General features: G+C 34.3%; 1 protein-coding gene and 1 long non-coding RNA gene across 4 annotated transcripts in view; both read right to left on the bottom strand.

Moving 5' to 3' along the window:
- IMMP2L (inner mitochondrial membrane peptidase subunit 2) overlaps positions 1–25,104 on the bottom strand; it is a 420,331-nt gene that overhangs the window by 323,215 nt on the left and 72,012 nt on the right. The gene's annotated exons all lie outside the window — the stretch shown is intronic.
- Positions 982–25,104, bottom strand: LOC138104618 (uncharacterized). Its single transcript, XR_011148163.1, has 3 exons — positions 25,069–25,104; positions 22,476–22,516; positions 982–1,473 (listed from the first exon to the last, which is right to left on the bottom strand). It is a non-coding gene; the product is annotated as an uncharacterized lncRNA (long non-coding RNA).

Genomic DNA, 25,104 nt, shown 5'->3' with positions numbered 1-25,104 from the left:
AGACCTGATGTATTTGTGATAGCTTTTCTGAATGTATCAAATTGCATGAATAGAAGGATAATGATAATGAGCAGGCTCCAAAAGGGTTACTATGCAAAACTCTCAACAGTGGCAGATCTGTCTCTGCCCAGAGAGCTTACAATGCAAATAATATTATTTTTTGCAAATGCAATATAGAAAAGAACAGAAACAAACAAACAAGCAGAAGTATTTAATTTGATAAGAAGCACTCAGCTAAACGGGCTTTAAATATCCTGTGCTAGTTTTCTGAAATGCTAAACTCAAATTGATGCAATGTAGCACTTGTCAGTGAAGGTATTTCACCCCTGAATTTATAAAACAGACTGCAATGAATCAAATATTTGTTTAAACTGTGTCCCAAACTATGCCCAAAAGTATGTGTGGTTGATAGCTGTACTCTTCAAGCCCAGCAAGCAGCAGACAAGTGATTAACCACAGTTATCAACTCAGAATTGTCACTGTCTCTTTTAAATATCCTGCTCCAAACTAATGAGAGTTGTCTGAAGAACTACCACAGTACCATTTGCTGCTGTGAAGGGGCTATAATTAGCTTGTAAATTGTTTTAATTTGTTTGATTAGCCTTTACAAAAAACAGGTCATCTGAAATATTTCATCCTTGTTTTGATACCTAAATTACTTTTTCCTTGGGATCATTACAGACAGCATGCACAGTGACACCTTAGTGGTAAGCATCAGTTTTTACAGTGTCTGCTATTCAGACCAGAATTTTCCCCGCTGAGCATCTATTAAAAGCTGATTTTTTTAAGTTTCCAATTAAAATTGCTCAACTCTTATTGGAAACCAGGTAGAGGTAGAATATATTATTCTGCCAATACTACAATGTTCTTACAATGATTTCACTGAGAAATTTAAATGACCTTTCCTTTTGAACCAGATCTTCAAATCTGGCCAGAATTACTATAAATATATAATGTCTTCTGAGCTCACAAAACCCTACTTAAAAAGTAACAAATGTTTGCAGACTGCTTTTTTCTTATACTCTGTTGAGGTCACCTACTTTACCCTTTGACAACCTTGTTTATACTGAGCACATTCAATCCCCACATAGAGCCAGCATGGTTCATCTACTCCCAAAGGAAACCTGGGCATGTTTACCAGCTTTATTGACTCTCAAAATTAAACTAATCATGCCAGAAATCAGTTCTTGATTCAGTATTTTCTTTAAATAATACACTGAAGACTATGTGTATCATGCTAGGTTTTTAGTATCAGGATCCACTTCAGGGCTATCAAGCATTCAGTCTTCTTTGTTCAGTTGCTCCCCATGCCTGGTATTTGATGATGCAGAGGTTCAGCATGAGAACCAAAACCAAGCAGAATATCTCTCCTGTACTTTCGACAGCTCTACCAAAGGCACCTAGGAAAATTAGAGAAACTAACAGTAGCTTGTCTTGCTGGGAGCTGGAAACAGAAGTAGACCAGATAATAACCTGGGGAAAAGGTGGGGAGACAACAGAAAAACAGGGTGAAAAGACACACAGAAAACTGTCTTCACAAGTCTACATACTACTTTTTCAGAACACAATTGAGTTTGCCAAATATGAAAACTAGTCCTAGCACCAATTACTAGCAAAAGCTGTAAGCAAAGTTAATGCCTCATCCCTCCGTGCTGTTGCTTATATAGCCCAGCACTAGCTTGCAATTACTAAATAGCTTGATATTCTTTCCACACAATAATAGACAGCAACTAAAACACAAGCTTGTATTTGCATGTAATTCTTATTTTTCCATATTTCTTTCATAAACAATAACTTTTTTTGGTGAGAAAAGAAAACTTGTTTCGTTTTAATGGTCATTTTGTTCTCAATATTTAACTGTGGTCTGTAAACAAACAAAACAAAGACACCGCAGTAACTTTCTATTATTTCAAACACTAATGTCAATTTGATTAGCCTGTTTCTTTAGACAACTATCATATTAACATAATTCTTTCAGAAGAAGGTATTGTTCATGTGTGTCTTAAATAATGAAAGTTTTGTTATTTTGAATCCCTTTCTGAACCCTATTCAGTTCATTTTAATCTTAGATACCACCCAATTTTGCTGAAATGTCAGTTTCTGGATCAGGCTTCATCTTTCTTTCTTCCCCAGACCAATCTGAAGCTTATGTCTTTTCATAATATCTTATATCTCTCCATCTCTCTAATAAGCAGAAGGCCTTGCTTATTGAAAAATGCACTGCCCCAGTAGTTTCACCTGTTAGAGTTTTCCCACATCTCTAACCATTTCCCTTACATTCGTTCCTAGGCTATTTAGGACCTACATTCTTAGGATGTACCTGTACAGGATGATGGCATGTCAAGATTAATCCAGAGCCATAGTACTAAGTACACACATCACCTGTAAAGGATTTTAATATCTTGAAAAGATCACACTATCACACTTTCTTGCTTGCAGCTTTGATTGATGGGAGGTTGTTTCCTCTTACAAGGAAAACAGTAAGCAGATCTCAGAGTAGGAACAATCACTGCTCATATCAGAGGCCCTTCATTTGGTGGTGTTCCAGAAATTTGGCATGAAAATTAATTTATGTTGGTCAATACTGTGATGGTGTGGTCAAATCAGAGCATTCCAGTGCTTCCACTGTTACAAGAACAAATTATTGAAATATACATACTTTTACAGATACCATATCATACTACAGTCATCAAAAAGAAAACACATTGCTCCTGGAGCCTACAGTCTTCATCACTGGAAATTTTTACGGACAGGTTAAACCATTCCTGACATTGTGTTAATTCTACTTGGAGGAACATCTGAGAGACATGTGGGTGAGAGGCTATTACTGTAGACAAGAAGTCAAAATCCAGCACACAGCATTAAGGTGTATGTGTGCACACGTGTGAGTCTGTATGACTAACAGAAGTCCAGACACATCCAATGAACAAGGAGTTTTGATTCCCCTGCTCATCACACTGGACACAAAGCTGCAGATTGCTTGTCCTTCCTTCTGCAGGCAGCAATCTTGCACTGAGCACCCAATGGACAGTTTCACTGCTCAGAAAAAGGATTCTTTGACTCAAAATGGTGCTTAGAGCACTGGGGTGAACTACACAAAGCCACTTTGGCTAAAGTAGAGTTTGCCTCCAGGGCAACTGTACAAATTAATACCCTGCTATGCTGAAGAAGAAATTACCTAATCCTCCAGCTACATATTATCACAGACTTAATGATCTTTGCAAAATACAGTTATATCATCCAGTGATAATGATCTCCACATGAAGCAAACTTGCTCAACATTTCAAATAATTTATCAGCTTTCTGTAATTTCCTGCCACTCTCTTTCCAAAGTCTCTGCCTTTCTTACAATAACTTAATTTTTTAATTTAATGTCAGTGTGGAGGTTCCAATTTTGATTTCATTTAGTGTTCCTCATTTTTCAATATCAGTGAGTGTTATATCTTACATTTTCTTTAGGTTTTTTGTTTGTTTGTTTTTAGAACTGGAGACTGGATCACAGAAAGGAAAAAACTGCTATAAGATGAATTCAGCTATAGAACATAGTGTAATTATAGCTAGTCAGTTTCATGTATTAGTACTCATTCCTGATGCTGGTCTGATTCAAACATTTTGTTTGAGTGGTTGTAACTTTAGGACTTAGAGACATTTCTAATAATTGCTGATGATGTCTTGCCTTGCAGCTATCCAGACAAAATTCTATTGCAATCATGCCATGCCACTCAACTCACTAAGTCAGCCTGCTAGAGTACTTCACAACCTTCCCCATTTAAGTTGCCGAAATAGTGTTGTGTCTTCTGCAAAATTTGCTACTTCTTCATTCATCTTCCATTTTCTGGCTAAAAATAGCACATTAAGTGCTAACATAAGGCCTAGCAAAGAAGTGAAGTACACTGCACTACTAATATAAAACTTGAACATACATACTGCCTATTTTCTTTCCGTCAGACACTGTCCATTTGAGAAACCTTGCTTTTCCTTTAACATCTTTTGTTTTTCCTAGGCTTTTCTACAGAAAAGCTGGAAAAATACTGAAGGAAAGTAGCACATATCCTTTGGGTAAATTTCCTTATCTCTTTTCCAGTCCATTTTGGAACACATTTAATGTTTTCTTTCTGATATTTTTTCACCTACTATATCAGTAAATATAACAAATACTATTGACAGCTTAATTATTCCAGAACAGCTTGATTTTTCTTGGAATAGCTGTTAAGATAAGCCTTTCTCATCACTTGAGCCTGCAAATAGCAAAAAATTCTCCTGCTTAGACTGATTCCTACAATGCTAAGATAAAGCATGCATGTTTAAAACTGGGAAAAAGGTTCAAGAGAAGACCTGAAGTTTTGGAATCGGCCTATAGTTTCAGAATTTAAGGAGAGAGTGAATATTTTAAAGAATGCTTTGTAAACTATTGAAATGTAAATTTAACCATCCCCAGGACAAGGACTAATCTCATCGTGGGTTTACATAAGCAATATTATTCATTGCTAACATAATTCTTTATTAGCACACTCAAGTAGAATTTTAATTTTTCATAGCTGAAAACAGAATAATATCATCATATGTGCTGCTGCCTATATGGGGTTGCTTCATAGGCCAGATTAATGCCAGGAAGGTCAAAAGCCACAGAGTTCTTACAGCTGTGAGGATTTAAGGAGATAAATCAAGATTTGGGAGAAGTAGTACTATCTTTTTTTGAATGAAATCATACAGCTGGACCGCCTGCAGTTAAGATCTTGTACTGGGTCTGTATTCCCAAAAACATGTGGGGTTGTTTTCTGAACTGACAAAAATCACTACCACTCTCTGTAAGTCTTGCCCTACTGATACAGAAAAAAGATCAAAACAAGGGAGCATAGTTCTGGAGAAGAGCTTAGTTTTGGAAATTTTGACAAACTAGTGGCACACATCTGAATGTGTTTCCTGGCTGTTGCTTAGAAGGAAGGAAAAATACTGCCCTGTTAAACAGAGATTGGAGATTAGGAAAAAGTGGTCCCTTCATTGCCTTTTTTAAAAATCATGGTGGGAGTAGAAAATCTTTCACCACTTCACCACAAAGACTTATCAAATAGTTATTTTTTAAAATATCATTGGTATACCTGGTATTTTACTGGCTGAAAAACACTTAAAAACTGCCAGCCTAATAACAGACTGTTCATAGTGGAAGGAAAGAATACAAAAGCATGTCAACTCAGATGCACAAATGGACCTAAAATTTATACCCACATGTGACAATTTAGTAAATTCTTTACGTTTATCAGAAAATTTACAGAAAGGATTTGAAAAGTACAGAACAAAAATGCATTGCAGACAGACTGAGAAAGGTATGTACAATTGAGTAGGAGGGAAGATATGGAACATTAGGACTAATAAATAAATGCTAACCTTGAGAATGAATGCCTAGAAAATTATGGCATTCAGAAGAGCGAGTACAGAGGGCTGCTTGTTTTTGCTAAAAAAAAAAGTTACAAAACAAAATGGAAACTATGTAACTGAAATAAACCGGTATGAAGTATTTTGCAGGCAGAGAAGAAAAAAAAAGAAAATCAGTTAAAATTTGTCTGAGGCAATGTTTTTCAGATACAACACATTCATTGCATTTTATCACTCAGTATAATTTACTGTTTCAAAAGTTTCATTTATAATATAATGATTTTGTAATTTCATATATTTTGAATCCCTGCAGGTTTTCTTATTATATGAAAGTGTGTACTTAACTATAAAAGACATAATGGATGCTTAGCTCTAGCACCAAAGTAATAGATGAGTAAAATCTAACAGAACTATTTTACAGACCTGGTTACTGTAATGCCCCTTATATCCCTGGTTATGTCCCTTCATAACATGTAGAGTAGAAATGGGCTCTAGTGACATACAAAAGAAATTCTTACTTTGATTATGCCAGTATTAATTATACAATACAATAGGTCCTCTGAGATGAATAGAATCATTGTAGCTTGTGAAATATGTGCATATCTTTTACTACTGAGAAGAACTGCAGAAATGTAATAATTAAATTAACAAATTAGAAGGTTTGCCAAGCACGTAGCAGGATCTAGGTTTATGGATAAGAGTGAGTGAAATGGTAAGATTAAAAGTAATTTCACTTTTTAAAACGGAGACCTTCTGTCATATATGTCCAAAAGCATCCTACTTTTGAGAATTTAGTCCCAAACTGAGCAAGTCACGATCTCGCAGTTTTTTCTGTTGTTGTAAAAGCGTAAGAACAACGTAATTACTACTTGCCAACTATCCCTGGTTTTTAACTGTCTCTATCTTATTGCAGACACATCTTCTTTCATGTTGTTGTCAAAAGCTAAAATCATTTCTTCTTCAAAACTATAAAATTAAAGTAACTTGTTTTAAAATAATGTGATCCTAGATCACTGTACATTAAAAATGTTGAAAATAAACTTGTTCTTGAAAATAATGTGTTGGACTCCAATGTTTTTTGTGTAACTTCTTTCTGTAGCTAAACATTTGTTTTGGTCATTTGTGTGCGGTTTTTAACTTCTTTGTTTCATCTCCTGTTTTCATGAATGATTAAATGCAGCACTGGTGAACCATATTCAATGTTGCAATTAAGACTTGAGTAAATCAATAAATTAAGACTTCAGTAAATCAATAAATTTAAACTTTTATTCATGTGCTATAAAAGGACAAGATGCAAGGTGGTAACAGCTTTTTGACTTTTATTGTGGTTGTTGTTTGATTTTTATCAAAATCAAATCACAACCAAAATAAGGAAAATCCCTAAGAACTAAGAAATATGCTTTTTTGCAACTTGTCTCATGATCTTTCCTAATTTTGGGAAATGTTCTCATCCCCTGTCTATGAATATAGAGCAAATATAGCACTCACATAGCAAGTAACATCTTTGTTATGTAACGGTGTGACATTTTAAATAAAAGCGAAAATATGCGCAGCAAGATAAATATGCAGTGGAAACACCTCATGAAGCAAAAGCAGAATCTATTAGCTAGTGAATGGAGGCACGTGTGATGATCAGGCATTTCTAAAAATAACTTGTTGATGCAGGTCATAGAGCTCACTTAAGATTTTACATGAGAAAAATTAAGCTGATGAAATTAATTTGATGACAACATATTTACTGTTACCTTTTAGAAGTACATTGCCATTGTCACGGCTATATTTATAATATTTTTAAATTATGATTTAGTTTCACCATTACAATATACCTTTTCAAGGAGAAAATGGCGACATCAACTGTTAAATCAGCACCCATTTAGTAGATATCCTTTGCAAGAAAAAAATTATTACATAAGCAAAAGGAGTTATTTTTTAAGTAGCACTTATTGCATAAGGAGTTCTACTCACCAGGGAGCAAATGAGTGGACTTTTCCATTTTAATTACAAGTAAAGGAACTTAGTTCTTGATTGGATATCGAATATGCTGTGTAATTGTTTATTATGATAAATTGGTCAAAAATTATTGTCTTTCAAGTAAAATTTTATTATGTCAATCAATTCTCCCAGAAAAAAAAGACATACCGTTTTACAACTAGAACTTCTGCAGGTCATCCTAGAAAATTCTGTACTGGCTTCTGACTTTAAGAGACAGTACTTCATTTCACAAATTAAGAGAAAGCAACTGCAGAAGAAATATAGCCTTAACCTTATTAGGCTATAGAACACAGAAATCCACTAGGAATGATCAAAGCTATTTCATAGAATTGTATTTTAAATTAAAAAGAAAGATCTGAATTAATGTACAGGTTATTTTTCCATTTCAAAATACTTCCCTATTTCAAACCACTATAGGTTACCAATTACAAAAGCATCAATAAAAGTAATAAACAAGAAATCAACTAGTCCTGGTTTTGAATAACCTTCAAATATTGACCTAACAGAAAAGCACAAAGTTAAATCTGTGTAACGAGTTTGATATTTTGAAACAGACAAGATAAAGTGTTATGTTGTTATCTATCTACATGGAGATGAAGGATGTAAATATATGGAGGCTATTCCAGCTTGCTACTCATTATCATTCTTGAAATGACTAAGTTTTATTTCAGATAGCAAAAACGTGCATAGGAAAAGGCTGCCTGGAGGCATTTTCATAGTGCATTGGTCTCTTCTACCAGCTTCATTGAATTTGGGCAGTAGTTACTGTAAATTATATCACTCTTATCCAAACTACCACAAAGGCAGCTTAAGGTGTTTCCCCTCTTACAAGGGCATTTCTTACTTTGATATCTACATGATTAGCATAGCCATTTCTGTATTTCAATATCTCTGCAAAACAAATGCTTCATATAATAAGTCATTTGAAATATTTGACAACAACAATTTCAGTCTGAATTATTTTATGAACATGCTTTAAGTAACAGGTACAAAATTTTGCTATTAGTATTATTTTAGAAATGTAGACTAAAACTAAATATCATACTGCAGAAAAAGCCTAACAAGTTATTGAACCCAGAGGGACCATATTAACACGGAAACTTCCTGTGCCTTCTTCAGTTTTCCAATAAATGAAAAACCCCAGAGTTCATGAGACAAAACAGCTAGCTAAACGCAGATTTCGCCATCAGGCAGAAATCCAGGTATGACTGAGCTCAAGACAAGAAGTGGAAAGTAACTCTTCAACAAAGTTTTTAATGCAATTATCTCCTTTTAAGAAGTAAAAATCAGCAATTGCTGGTTATTATATAGATGCATACCGTTAATTTTCTCCCCACAATTTTTTAAAAGAATATAAACAAAGTCAGCTTCTTCTTAGTGAGGAGATAAAGATATCTTACATTTTTTCAGACTTCAGCTAAATTTGAGATTGGCATTAATCCCCAGAAACCAGAATGATGCTTCTATACTGCTAACAACTGTTCATTGTCCTATGACTTCTGTGATATTTAGGAAAACAAAAGTGCAACAATGCACCACATTGTTAGTCTTATACGGTTCTCATCAAATGAAGAGTGGGAAGGATTTCACTGCATGTTAAAATGCATTGAGAAGGAATATACAAAGAATGAAGAACTATTTCAGGTGAAAGACAGTACGAACAGCAGAACAAATAAATATAAAAATATAAACACACTGTATGTATGTATGTATGTAAGTATAATATTCAATTGATCATCAATAAATTCTGGATAAAATGCTAGTATCTGATCTTGCAATAAGATATGCTGAAACAATCACCCAGTTAAAGCACTGGATACACAAAGTTATAAAAAATACATGGTGTGACAGCTTGTAATAATGTAAAGGTATTAGCTGAAGTGGTCTTACTAACCGATATTTTCCAGCAGAAAAGTAAGAGACAACTCCTTGAATTCTAAATATCACCAGGGTAAGTCAAGAAAAAGATCTCATATTTTGAATAAGTAAAAATGAAAAGATTAAAAGCACTTTTCAACAAAGTAAACTTTCAAGTAAAAAAACTTAAAAAAAAAAAGCTTAAAAACGGCATTGGAAATGTTGACTATAAAATTACTTACTCTCTAATTTAAGGAATATCAAAGAAAATTTCAAGTGAAATCAGAGACCCAGATTCACTAGAGGGAGAATTTCTTTCCTGGAGGAAACAGAAAAAAAAATAGCTTGCAGAAGAAGAGCACGTAGAAATAAGCTCTATTTATGTCACTGGGGAAGTCCATATCCATCCTCAGACACCAACGACTCAACATGAAACAATGTTTTAAAATCTTAAATATAAATCCTTACAGCTTAAGACATTGAGGAAGTATGTCAGTATGAAATGTTTCTATTTATTTGCTGAACAAAATATTTCAATAACTTTTTAAATTAATATTGTAAAGTAATAGCAAAAATCAACTTCAAGTTCCTATGCCCAGACAAAACCTATTTTGGCTATTGACTACAAAAAAAAAATTCTTAAATTATCACAGCATCTTAAGCATTCACTTGGTGTAGGGCAGCCTGCAGATTTGACATCTGTTTTCTAAGGTCACCATTTAAACAGGATCACAAAAAAAAAAAAATTTGCTTCTTACAAAGAACAGTTTACAACAGTGAATCACTTATGTATGATGTTTTATAAGACTTAATGTGGCACTGCTGGCACTCCAAAACCTCATATTAAAAAAAGAACTGAAACATACCTCATAGGATGGTCAATGTCCTCTCTGGAGATAGAAAAATTGCTTACATTTAGGTTCAAAATTCTTGACCGCTGTTTTACATTCATCACAATACTTTTCCAAATTTAGACAAAAGGAAAGCCAATGAATTATAGGTCAAAATTTCTGTAAATCTGAATTTAAGTCCAAATGTCTGAATCTGAATTTTAGTACCCAAATGTCAACTTTTCTATATTTATACTCTCTTTCTATTTGAAGATATATTTTTCCAGAATCTAATTATGTTTTTGGCAGAAACATTGCCCAGAGCATTCTGGAGTTCTGCAGATTTTTAACACCAGAATTCCTGGCAAAATCCCTATATAGCAGACAAAATTTTAGCAGAAAAATCAAAAGAAAAAAGCAGTAAAAATCAAAATTCTCTCCTCAACTCTTACATAACCAAAGTTCTTTGAGCTTACTTTCTCCTATTTGGCCAAAAATGAAAGACTGTAACAGGGCTCAAAAGTACCATTTCAGAATGGTGCACTTTTCATTGCAAGCAGCCTGAAGTTTCTGCAGTCAATTGTGCCAAATATTTTTCTCATGAAATAAGATCCTTTGAGAGAAAAAATAAATTAAAAAAAAAATCATTAAAGTTTTTTTTAGTATTTCATTACTCATGTACATAAATTCTATGAGACTGAAATTTTACTTATAACCTCCTTTTCCCCAAGCTAAACTCCAACACATGGAATTCTCACAAACATTACAGAAAATTAAACACTAGAGGCAAGAAAGATAAAATTTTATGTAAAACTGTAAAGAAAGGCGAAGGATTTGTTAAAGAACATATGAAAAGAGTTTGAAATATTCACTGTCTTGATCATCTCCTCAGTGCAAAAAAACCCAATATTATGAATCACCAGCATGGAGAATGAGTGAGCTACTTCTGATTTCTCCCAACTAATCTTCTTATAATATCATCCCACAAAAAAGAGAAAATTACTTTGTATTCCAGAGAAAAGAACATCATTAACACCGTACATCATATTATAATTTCATAAAATAATTTTACAAAATCAATATATGTTCTTCAACAATATTACGAAGTATTCTTAAGACATATATCCTTAATTTCTGGAAATTTTTTTGTAAGGACTGTGGAACATCATTCCAGAGAAAGCCTAATTCTTAAAGAGAATCAGAGGTCTCCAAATTTGTCCTTATGCTGCACAGTAGGTGCATATTTACCTCCAGAATTCTTGACAGATGCTTTCAGGTCTCTTATGCACCACCAAAGTCTGAAGATCTACAACTTCCTTAGGCAATATAAACCAGTGCTTTTACTTTACTGTCAAAAGTGGTTGTCTCATGTGCTGTTGTTTTTTCTCCCTAATATCCAACCTAAAAATCCCTCACTCTTCACTAAATATACGTTTGAAAAGCAAGTCAGAAATCCCCAACTGGGATCATTATACTTGAGTTAACTGATTATAAATGGGTGCATTGTTAATTTTACAGCTGATTCTAGTTCTAGCTGCAAATTATCTTAGATTGTAAATCTAAGGTTCTTTATGAGATTCTCTTAAATTTAATCCCAAAATATTCAAGGAAAATTTAAAACAATTTTTTTAAGTTTTAATTTTCACTGAGTATATATACATATCTAATATATGTATGTCAAATAAAACAGTACCTACCAAAATTACAGAATTAACACCTCCATCACAAAAAGCATAAATATTAAACTTCTAAAAAAAGTTAACAGAAAGAAGTTAACCTTTTGAAAGGGGAAAAAAAATCAGAAATTTTATTCTCTGTCCAAATCTTGCATTCTGTGGCTCAAGAACAAAAAATAAAAATAAAAATTAAAAAAAAAAATTAAATTAAAATTACAAGAAATGTGAACCACAAAAAAATTTAAATTGGGAGCAAGGAGGAGATACAAATGGCAGAATTATTCCTAGAAACATCGTGGACATTTTGGGCACCATTGGGATTTAAATCAGAGCTTGTGAAGGTCACAGGAGCTCATAAGAAAGAATATAAAAGGATCACTTACAAGGGCAAGGCTGAGATCACTTACAAGGTTGAGAAGCTAAAAAAGAGGTTTAGATGAGGTCAGAAGCAGAACATTTGCTGGGTTTTTTAAATTGTATTTAAAGAATGAAGACTTGGATTACAGAAATTGGAAAGAAACATGATGCTACACAAGACATGCATAACTAATTGGATCAATTCCTCAACCAGCTGATAGGCTTTCAGCATTATCTCACAACTGTGGGAGAACAATAGATTCAAAACATATAAAAGTTTTTACTCAAAAGCTTTGCAATAAACTTTAAATACCACAAAATATTTTTTAATGAATGGGCCTTCCTGCTGGATTCAGTTGGATGAACATTTATTGAAGCACTAATTGTCAGCACTACTTTCAGATCTCCATCAGTTCTCATAAATGTCCATATGTTCTTTGGTCTAAAAGTGCAGCTTAATGACACAGGAAAGTGCAAGCCAATTTATCATCCTTCCTTAACCTTTTGAAAAATAAATTAGTTTTTATGAGAAACAATCACAGTAAATAAAGTAAAAAGCATTTCAATTCTATCATAATATGGTGTCATTCTGCATTAAGTCTTAATGCAATTGCTTAACCTTAAAATTATTCAAATAAATCACATATTTTTTCTCTGACCTAGAGTTTAGTATCGCTAGAAGGGCAAAAACAAGGACCAACTTTCCAAATAGCTTTATGTGCTTGACATGTGACTACTGACCAGGTGTTTGTACATCTCTCTCAGCAGAAATTCCTACAGTACAATTTCTACTTTCAACATATTTATACTAGTATAAAATTCTTTGTGCTATAGGGATTTACTGTCCCTTTAAAAACCTACACTTATGTGAAGCATTTTAACCGGTATAACTGAATCCACACTAGAGGGTGCTGCTATTTTAATTGTAAAAGGTTTTTACAGATATTGCAGCTTCAGAGTGGTACATTTTGTAATGTTTCAGAAATGTTTTCTTGCTATCTGGGACAGCAAATTACTACCAAATGAGAATTAAACTTACGATCACAAACAGGCTTTTGTGCTGAAGTTCACGTTTTGTGATGTGCTGCCCTAGCCAACTGTACATAAAATAAACGCAATCTACTAACTCATGTGGTGTGTTAGAACCTCTGCTTAATGCTTCAAAGCAACAAAATTCATATTAAACACAGGAGAGTCTTTTTTCCCCATCTGTCTCACTATAGCTCACCAGACACATCACTGGTACATGTCAAGTCTTGTTCCAAATCTAGAAGTTGGTTATTATTTGCTATCATAATTGCACATCAGTGCTTGCATTTAACATTTGAATAAATTAGTAAAGAGAATGAAGAATTTTTAGCATCAGAAAAACAGTTTGTAAAATGAATGCTGACAGATTTGAAACTGCACAAAATTTTACTGCTCTTCCAAAAACAAGAGTATGTACTTTTTCCATGTTGCATTAAGATTAAAAAGGAAAATACACTTTACAAAGTACATGCAACTTGAAAGCTTCAAATAGAATTTTGCCTCAGGCTGCAGAATAGCCTTTGCAGGAGCTGACTTCCATACCAATAATTCTCCATCTTCCTTGATCCATATGAAGCAACATTTATATGCTGCCTCATATCTAATCTCTCTACTCACACTTTAAACCTTCTGAGAACATGGGCATTACTGGAAGGTCTAGTGCATCACGTCAGGGCCCATTTGTCCTTGTCCACATTTCTATTTTTCATCCAGTACCAAACCCATTCCAGAATACATATTATAGATAAGAATGAACTGAGAAGATACAGTTGATCTTCTTACTTAGCTTTTACGTCCCCAGAGACTTCTGTCTCTCAGGATCTATCCAAAGAATAAGGGGAGAGGAGAAGATATTACTCTACCTTCTCTATTCTACCATTTCCACAGAAAAAAAGGAAAAGATTCATAAATACAAGCAAGAGAAGGGAAAGATTTTTGTCTATGACATGGCAAATAACAAGTTGGATGCCACAGAGGGATCCTATGAGAAAATGTTCTGTGAGATAAGGGCTGTAAACTCAGCTGATCAGCACTGGACTGAAAGAAAAGAAAGATTTTACTCTAGTTCCAGTTCCTATAAAGAAGAAAAAAAAACCCCTCAGAAAATTATAGCAAATGTAAAGATGCAGTGATTAAGGAGTACTATGTACACTGCACAATAAACCACTGTACAGATCTTTAAAAAAGAAAAAAAATCTAAAAAAATCCAGGAGAAAAGAAAATATTTTAAAAAAAGGTAAAACTAAGAATTTGAAACATTTCTAAGACTTCTTGATTTCTGGTCTCTTCCCCCCACTCTCTTTTTCTCTATTTCTTCTGCCCCTTCCCCTCTTCCCCCATTCTCTGCCTCCTTCTGTCTATTTCTGAGGGGAAAAAAAAACAAATAATGAAATGCTTCATTTAGTTGTCAGAGAGATATAAGCACTATTTGAATTTTTCAGGTGCATCTCCACTTTGAAAGAGCTTAGTTTATTCATCCAAAGAAAAAGCCATTAGGTAAAACTGGCAAGTAACAAATAGCAAATATTCTTATTAGCATAGCTAGCAAAACATTACACTAGAAAGCACTCATTTAAAGGATGTATTAAAATTTTAAAAATAATATATTTGTATAAAATTATGTTCTCTGTTTGCTGACAATTCTGTAAATCTAATCTAATCTTTGTACAAATATATGTTGTGAATCATTTACACAGCTGCAGAAATACCTCCAGTAGTTAAAACTCCCTTAATGTTTTCTGAGAATCTATAAAGAAAGATTTTCATATTTCATGTTAAGATCACCAGCATAACTTTGATAGTCAAAACAACTATCCACATGCTTCACTGGTATTAAGGTTCAAAGAATTCTAAACATCCCATAAAACAACCTGTTTCAGGGTTACAAAATCCCAAGGAAGACCAACATTACAGATCCCTAAGGTCCTATTTCTTGTCCCCTTTTGTTATTCAACAGCATGGGTTGAATGAACATAAGAATGGACAGATTATGAAAATTGTTCTTTGAGGCAATTAAGACAATTCTTTCAAAACACTTTTTTTAATATTATCTCATAAATAAGGTGGTTTCTTGTTTTACTCCATGTACAAATTGAAAATCTGATTTTTAAGAAAATCTATCACTGAATACAGATTTGTTATTTTACTATTGACAAGGTAAGTTTTACCATTTCATAAAAATTCAAATTATATTCTTAAGAAATATTTTAGAAACAACAGGTCATTTAGCAATTCTCTCCACCACCTAGCCAGGAGTCTGTAAAATGTTATTAATATTATTTCATTTACTATATATGATATTGCTAACACGTATAATCCGTACCACCCGAGGCATTTTCTCTTTGCTGCAAGAGTAATGTTAAATCTCATAAGAGATGCAAAATATATATTTGCATGGAGAAATGCACAGCAATTCAGAGAACCAGAATGATTTTGGTTGGAAGCAACCTTTCATTAGTGAAATCTTTTCCTGAGAACCCACTTTTAATGCAGTAGGAAAAAATATGTCCTTCAAAACTTGTTCTGTTTATTAGAAAAACCATATGTGACTTATTTATTTTCATCTAGCCAGTTTTACTTAAATTTGCCCTTAACGTTTTCCCCAAACACTTGAAACTTCTATATGCACGAGGTTCCATCAAGTTTGATTAATTCAGACAGCCTTCTGTGGACAAGTAATCTTCCCCAATTTATTTATCTGTTTGCACAGCTTCTTGTATACTGATGTCATCTGGAAAAAGGAGGGGAAGTTCCCAAGTGGCTGATATAGAATCAACCAGTACAGATAAATCATTTTACATCTGTTAATACATATTTTGGCATAGTTTGTGTCTCACCATATAATGTAATTTTTATACAAGAAGATACTATCTGTCTGTAGTAATGGAAAGAGCACAACACAAAGACTAGATAATACTTATGAGAAGGGGTTGCTGAGCTAAGCAGACCTTGCTGTGAGCCAGCATATTCATTCCTGTACTCTTAGTTAACATCGCTTTGGAAAAAGGTCAGTTTTGTATGTACATGAAAAAAATACTGAAATGATAAAGTAAGAAAGCATACTTGGAAACAAAAAAAAATATATTTTAAAATGCAAGCTATGTGCAGTACAAAGGAAAATACAGAAGCACAAATTCTGAATTTTATCTTACTTTCCCTAGTCATTATGGCCATTTCATAGACCATTTCAAATAGTTCTGTGCATAACATTTCTTAAATAATCGTTTTTTACAAAGCCTGCAATAATTCAACTACTATTACAAGATTACAGCCATATTAGGATGCTACAGTCCTCACCACACTGCAAATCTAGCACACCCTGAAAACAAGCATGCTGAAAGAAAGGCATTTGTAGGTGTATTGTCACAGGATTTCACTTCCTGTTCCCTTTGCCACTGTTCCTAGCAGTGAATCATTCTAAGCATCCAGGAGATACTCTAAAATCATTCCACTCGGGTAAAAATACCTGGGAATGTATAAAGAGCTTCCGATTCTTCGTTTCCAAAACCAAGGAAATGCAGCCATTACTAAGACATGAGGATCAGAGTTGTACGACCACACATTAAGGCAGCAGGATGTGCCCCCTATCACAGGAGGCCTTATCTGTTCTGCCTATCAGGTGGTGCAAAAGCTCAGGGCATCTTCCCCCTCACATGAATTTGCTAATTGGTGAAGTAACTCCAGCAGGACAGCTTGCCTGGTAGTGAATTCTTTCGGCGCCATGAAGGTCACATTCCCTGCTGACAATAAACATCTTGCCTTGAAAGCGAGGATTGTAGGAAGATACGCTGGAATTTCTGACTGACAGACACTTCACTTTAAAAACTATAAAAGCTACATCAAACTCTCACAAAGCAGAAGTCTTCTGCACACTCCCTGGAAACATGTGGGGTCTTTTCCCCAAAGTTGGGACACCAACTTTTGTAGTTACTTTCTCAAGGGTTGAGTGAAAGGACTCTGTGAACCCCATCATCAATTTGGTGGTAAGTTACATTGATGCCTATTTTATACTATTTCTTTGCTAGCTATATACCTATATATAGATATATATAGATATATATAGATATATAGCTAACATAGGTACCTTTAAGTCATGCACTGTTATGTAACCTACTAGTAGTTCTTTTGTTTTATCCTGTGTAGTAAGTAACCCTGTTAAAGGTGTTTTATCTGTTAATCTCCTGTCTATTCAATAAATAACTCATTTTATAATAGACCTGATCTGCCATTCTTGAGAACTTGCAAACCAGAGCAATTTAAGTGCAGGTCACCTGAGTAAAGCTGCTGCCAAAAATCTGAACCTAAGCCAGGCCTTGTCTAGAGCTCTCACTCAATCTGTAACAGTTGTACTGAAGATGATGCAGCAGCATTTAGAGATGTATATTATCTGCTGTGGGACAGGTCCAAGGTCTGAAAAACACAAGACTGGGCAGAGACTGAGCTATGAAACTAGGAGAGGAATTTATTATCACGAAATCAAAGTAGCCAGAAAAATGTGGGGAAAGCCATCTCATTGTTTCATTTTATCTGTGCAGAAAGAAAAAGAAATCCAACTTGGAAATGTTTTATAACAAAAGATTTGTCTAGTTTGCATCTTAATGTACAGGTGGCACTGAACCAAGATTTTATTTAGCTTGGAAACTGCTAAAAATGCTTAGATGTGTAAGCAATTTGAGCTAGTGAAAGGCAGCAACCATCCCGCTCAAATAAGTATGGGCTGGCACTGCAAACACCTATCTGAAGCTGAGACCATGCAGACTGCATAGGCAGGAATGGGTAATACCTGTAAATAATTATCAAAGGTAGTGGCTGGAGTAGACCATAGCTGATATCCCTTGTCCACAAAACATATCCTGAAGCATTACATTTCGCAACTTCATGAAACCACTTCGGTTTGCATGAGTATTACAGCATTATTACATAGTCACACTAAAGTTTGTCTAACACAGTCCCTCGTCTAAAAACTTGCAAAAAGTTTAGCTTTTCATTTACTTTTATTTTGATATAGATAGGAAAGTTACCTGATATTTCTTTTTTGAAGTTCTAAAGTCAAAGTCAATGATAAAATAAGGCACAGAATAATGCAAATTATATGTAGTAAAAAGAAAAATTAAGTCTTCTGAGATTCCACAGGGAGATATTTATTGCCAAAATTAAAAGAAAGATAAGAAAAAAAAAAGAGCATGGTATTTTGTATTCAAGTACAGACATACAGGCATTGTAGGTTCTTCCTTGAAAATATCACACAAATTCAAAACACATTCTCACTATCCCTACTTACCCTGTCAACTTCAGACATTTTATGGAATGTTCTCCCACAAAAGCTCACAACTCTATACAAGCAGACCTTTTATTTTCTAGAATATAGGAATACATGTCATTATGTATTTGACTAGTAATGTAATGCTAATAATCTAAGGAAGGAAAGATTGATTTCGAAATTACCTGATATTTAGATATCATTTAAATTAATAGCATGTGTTAGTTTTTTAGTTTTTCAATCTATTAGAAGTTTTTGAGATTTCCTAGAGACATTGTATGTGACTTTATCCACCAGATAGCTAGTGTAGTGCTAGAACTTCCAAAAACCATACTCCCTTCACCCACACTGTATTCTGCTCTACACTGCCACTCGATCAGAGGGCAGGCTAAGACAATGAATATAAGAAAATCTTGTGATAAGAAACCTGAGTTCTGGAGAAGGTTACCTCAACTGCCCTGACACAGGCTGTTTTCTGGAGAGAAGCACCTAGCTAGGACTTTCTGCAACAGCATGTACTTTGCCCACATTTGTAGGACCCAACGAAAGAAAAAAAAAAGGAAACATTCAACATCAAAGTAGGGAGGATGGTATAGAATGCAAACATACAAAATCCAGTGAAAAACATATTAACATCACTGTAACCTAAAATAAATACGTGTTGTACAAACAGAACTGTGTTTCACATTTAGTGCCCAACGCCACAAAGCTAGCTTTATTTTCTATTTATTGGTATTGTCATAATATGAAAAATAAATACCATTTGTTAGGAAAGCAGCCATTACACAAAATTAACAGACATATTCTGCTTCAGGGCATGAATACAAGAAAATTGTCAGACATTAATAATGTAGACGGAGCATTTTCCTGGGAAAATGAAGATCCAATGGAACAACAGATAAATCATGCCCAACTGCTCACTGTTTGTTGTTTCACAATCTGTTGTACTTTATTGAATATGACTAGTACAAGTCTGTTACAGGCATAAAAAAATTAGCAGAAATTAATATGTAAATTACTGTAGTGCTTGTGTGGGAATCCATTTCATTAATTTGAATTCACTGACATCACTGTGTAATCTAAATTTATGAGGTTTTCAACTGCCACTCCATGGAGAATTCTACATTTATTGAATTTTGCTTTAGAAGTATTTTGTGCATTAAATAATACTTGCAGGGCAGTAATGTACATGAATGGCTTGGAATTTAATTTATGTAATATATACCAGGCATTTTGCCTGTGAGAAGACATATAACCTACAGTACAAAAACAAAGGGATTTAGATATTTCCTTTTAAAACATTTATGGACAGCAATGAAAACAAATTATTGGAAGAGGGAACAAAGAAAGTTTTTGAAGTTCTCAGTGAACTAAATATTGCTCATAATTATTTTCTTGAAACAAATGCAAATCTTCTTGTTAATATAAGGGCCTTATTGTGTGTAGAACTTGAGTTGAAGAAAAAAGGCAAAGAATAAATCCCATACAAATTTGAACAAGAAGGTTTATCAATACATAGGCCAGCTTGAAGGTTAAAGTTTCAATACCAAGTTTTGGAAAATAGCAGCGAGAAAAGAAATATTAGATTATTTCTTTCAATAAAGAAATATAAAGAACAAAATTCTTTACCATTCAACACTTTAAATAACATCTGGATACAAAGATAGCAAATGCTTTTTATAATCTTGACTTTAATATCCTCTAGTTTTCTAGATGTAAAACAGGTATCTAAATAATATGATGCTATCAAAATGTTTCTCAAGAAAATACTGAAAAAAGCATGTTAACATGCTTTCTGAAGAAAAGAGAAAATACAACAGAAAAGATAGAACAAAACATTTACTCAGTTATGAAGACCTAATTTTAGAAGGATAAAAATGTGAAGGTTAAAAAATATTTATATGATCAAAAGGTTTTATTTTCAATTATTGACAGCATGAAGTGGGGTTTTCCCCCAGTGGATTCTGAATGTTTTGATACGACCTATTTGCTGGTGGGATGCACTACTAGGTTTATTATTTTGCAATATGCAGTTTTGTTAAGCATCAGGATTGTTTTCATTACTATAGCTCATTGAAGTATTTATCTAGGAGTGCCTATGGTGCAGTTTTACCCCTACACATTTCAGTCTTTTTCACACACAGACATGTATCCATAAACAAACTGAGTTTTCATGTATCATCTAGCCTTTGAATGAAGAAAACTGCTTTGAAATGGGGCTTTGGGTGCAAGGAAAGGGAGGGTTTGATTTTAGATTTGTTTAACCATGACACAATGAGGAATATATTCCCAACCAGCAACAAATCTTTCACACTTGTCAAATCCTCCTGTGAGCATTCCCTGCAGCTCTGCTGACTACCAGAACACCTGGTCTGGTAGGTGCTCCAAGGTCACTGATTTAGTGTCACATTGCAGCGAACATGCTCACAAACAATTAGGATTTCAGTATCATCTTTCAAGAAATTCTGGTATCCCTGTCATTTTACTTATAACTGATTACTGGGTAATTATACTTTGCATGATTTTATAAAACATAACCTTGAGATTAGTTTATCTGACTAGCAAAGAAGCAAGTAAAGATATGACCCAAAGAAGCATGGACAGACAGAAGCCTCTCTTAGATGGAATGGCTACAGCTCTTTTATTTTTATCACTTACATGGAGATAGCATTTCCATAGGTTTATTTGCACTGATCACCTACTAAAGGAATCTTTTTTTCTTTTTATTCTTTTTCAAGAGGTATGCTTTGTAGTTAAAACATCATCTGGGTTTTTGCTTCCTAAAGCACTTCCAACTACTTGCTATTTAGGAAGCTATCTGTTTCATGCAGAGACTTAAAAAAATGCTGTATTTTTTTCCTAATATTGAATAAACATATAAATTAAGCAACCATTACATGCCCATAGACCTGCATTCAGGTGTAAATTATAAAGGCAAGTAAGAACTATGGCAGGAGTCTCTGTTTTGTCTTAACCTTGGCACTAAAGGAATGTAATACATAACTTTTTTCTGTTCCCCTGAGTAACTGTAATGTTAGAATCCTGTCCTCCAGTTGTTCTGAGATTGAAGCCTTCTGTTCATGTCTGTAACTATAATTTTTCTACCCTAAGTTTCGCAAAACGTAGTAAGCAATTGTCAGGAGACACACATTCCTCAACAGTACTCAGCCTACTTACCAGCCACCTCTTCCTCAACTCAGGTCTTTGAGAGAAACATTTCTTTTTTACTATGTCAAGTTAAGGTGTTCTTTCCTCCGATCCACAAATGGAATAACAGATTTTATAGGTGAGAAAAGGGGAATGATTCAACTCTTCAGATGCTTCAAATGCTCAGAGGAATAGTGATCCCACTGCTGTCCCTCACAGAAAAATTCCAATTGTCACTGCAGAAATCCATGTAAAGACCCATGCATCATGGATCTTGTAAATCTGCCACCTGTGAAATTCTGTAAGCATTGCATGGTTCTGCATATGCTGAAAAATTGCTTTCTACTGAAAAAGAAATAAACACATGCATCCTGGTCTCAATCAAAACACAGCTAAAATGATACCTCAAACATAAAAACCTGCTAAACCTTCCCCAAGCATTGTCTGGACCTTTGACTGTTTCCATAGCACTGGCTAGCAGTTCATTAGCTCTACACTCTCTAACTACTGATAGTCAATACCAGCAAGTGTTAAGAGTGCATATATTGGAAGTCAATACAGAGGAGCAATCATGATGGGTATTGACTGCTGTGACCCTAAGATGCTTTACCTCTGGAAAATGGGATCTGAAGACTTGCTGCCACGTGCTGTCTCATGTCTCCAAAACTGACCTACCAGGGATACCTAGGCACAGGCTTCACAAAGCAGAGTTATTTCAGTAAAAAATAGAGGGATGTTTAATGTCAGCTCTTTCTCAAGTACCCTTATAATCCTCATTCTGTAGTCACCAGCCAATTTTGTTCTCCGTAATCTGTATATACTTTTAATTTTAAGTATCTCAGCTTGTAAAAGTTCCCACTATAATTTTCTGAAATGTAATTCAAAAGTTGTCCTTCTTCACAGAAAGGAAAGGGATGAGGAAAGAAAATAAAATCAATCTCATGAATTACTTACTTTGCTCAGTCTCACACTTCCTTTCCCTCTCTGCTGGAATCCTGCAATGTGAAGAAATGAACAACTAATCTTTCAGATACACAAGTCCCTCTTCATATTTGATCCCTCTTCTTCTAAGCTCATCTTTTGTCTGCTGATTTAAGAACCACGGCCAAGGACTTTATAGACTTTTTTTTCAGTGGGAGAAAAGTTGTGGTGATGGTTGGTTTTGCTCATGACTTCATCATTCATTCTTCTGTTGAAGTCAAAAGAAACATGTGATATTATATAACCACCAGCTACAGTAATAACCAATTAACCTCACCTGGAACCAGGCCTTAACAGTCTCTGCACCCTGCTTCAAAATATTGTCAATGACAGCAAACCCCATCCTCACCACCTTCTTGAAATAGCATACAATCTATTCTGTCACTCACAGACCAAGCAAATTAAAGAAAACAAAAGGAAGAAAACCTACCACATATATACTACAGGCTAGAGAATACTCTCACTGAAGAATCAGCAGAATTTAGAGAAACCATCAAGCCTCCAGTTGTTCAAGAGTTTAGTTTTCTGGTAAATGCAATAGATTTCTTCTACAGCCACCACCATCCTGGCCAATTTCAAACATAAATCATGGCCTGCCTTCAGTAAAAACAAGTCTAATATTCAGATTTCCTGCCTAAACACAAATCGATTCCACAACTACCTTATCTGCCAATACAGACTGATATACAGCATGGCAAGTTACAAATGAAACACTAAAAGCAGCAGAATTTTATTATTCACAAAGAATACACAGATAACATAAGTATCTTCTGGACTCCCTCAGATTACTATGAGAAGATTCAATAATCACTACTTCTACATCAAACTGCATCTCAAATGTGTATACAGCAGTATCCTAGTATTAGGCACTCTGCTCAACACCAGACAAAAAGCGTACAAACTACTATACATGACAAACATGCAAACTATCACATACATCATTATAAAAGCAGGTGCTTCTTGAAACACCCCAAGAAAGCTATAAAATACAGAAAGCCCTCAGACACCACTAACATTCATTGTGTATCATTCTCTCACAATGCCCTGCTCAGCAATCTCAGATCCTTAACTAAATAAACACACCACTCTAGAGAAATCCATCAAGTCTTCCCTGAGTCCTCTAAACCTCTCAATTCTGACTCTGAGGGAAACTCATAAAACCCAGATGATTCTGAGAGCTAAAACATAAACTCCAAAGGATGGTAAGCAACACAGCAGAGAACATTAGATTCTGATGCTTTATAATTCTCACTCATCCCTAACAAAAAGCTCCATATTCATTTCTATCTCCCTGCCTGAAAGGACTTAATGACTCTACCATGTCTTCTCTGGATAACACCCTTTTTCCTTCCTCCACCCTACTCCACAGGCGCCCACTATTTTTTCTTTCAAATGATGCAGGTCAGTAAACAGGTTAAACTCATAACAATTTACAGTTGTTCTTCAAGACCTCTCCTGCTATTACAGATTTTAAGAGGCTCACATGGTCAAAAGGAGGCATCTTTTCCAATTATTGCAATAATTCTGGGATATTACCATCTCCTTACGAAAACTGTAAAGCTTTTATTTTTACAAAATCATAGTTACAATGCTATGAGTGTATTAAAGTATTTGTTGTTAGCACAAAGACTTTTAAGTGCTCATGTTAACAGAGATAAATAAAACCAACCATGTAGGGCCTCAAGAAACCTGATTACAATGTTCTTTCGTCTACAGCATAAAAATTATTCTATGCTGCACATAAAATTAAGATAATTATCTACTAGTTTAATTTAAGGAAAAGCATGCATGCCTCTTACTGCGGTAACAAAAGCAATTACTTTTGTGGTAAGTTAAACATTAGATTTGGAACGTTTTCAAACTAAGCATAATAATGTTTTAACAGTGGTTTACACTATAAAAAATTCAAGAAGTGTCCTTTTATGCATCTGCAAATTTAATTTTAAACGTGCTAAAACTTTATGGGTACAGAAGTATAAAAATTATGTTAACCAGCATTTAACAAGCACAGGAAGTATACTAAGAGTTATGCAATTATTAGCTATAATTTACATATGCATGTAAATTACACAGTTTAAAGGTATAAAAGCAATCCTTATAGTGGTTCAGTTAGAGGGAGAACTGCTTTTTTGAAATGTGATCTTTTACTGGTTTCCATACTTGCTGTCATTAAGCCAGCAAGCCAAGCTCTTATTAAGCAAGTATGGTAACAAACTACTGAGATTAGCTGGTTAATAATGTTTGTATTTTTGCATAGGAATATTAAACTCACACTGTATTTATTTTATTATGCAAGCAAGCAATGTTTCTTATATGTTAATAATTTTCATTTGATTGTGTACAAGGACAGAACCAATTAAAATACAAGCTTACTAAACTGTCTGGTTTTCATGTAAGAGATCTCTACCACAGGAGTTTCAAGTTGTTTGGGTTTTCCTATTACAAATTTACAGAACAGATGCAAGGTAATTTCTAATTATAATACCTGTTTAAGCCCTATGTCCATTTAAGTTTGCACAGAAGAGGCGTATGTTATATATTGTCACTTCTGGAAGCATCATATCACCTTGAAGTGCAAGAGAGGCTCATAGCTGAAAAGGGC

The sequence above is a fragment of the Aphelocoma coerulescens genome, chromosome 1A (genome assembly GCF_041296385.1).
Source record: "Aphelocoma coerulescens isolate FSJ_1873_10779 chromosome 1A, UR_Acoe_1.0, whole genome shotgun sequence".
NCBI classification, from domain to species: Eukaryota; Metazoa; Chordata; class Aves; order Passeriformes; family Corvidae; genus Aphelocoma; species Aphelocoma coerulescens.
Note: the sequence above shows the minus strand (reverse complement) of the source record. Positions and strands in the feature narration are given on the sequence as shown.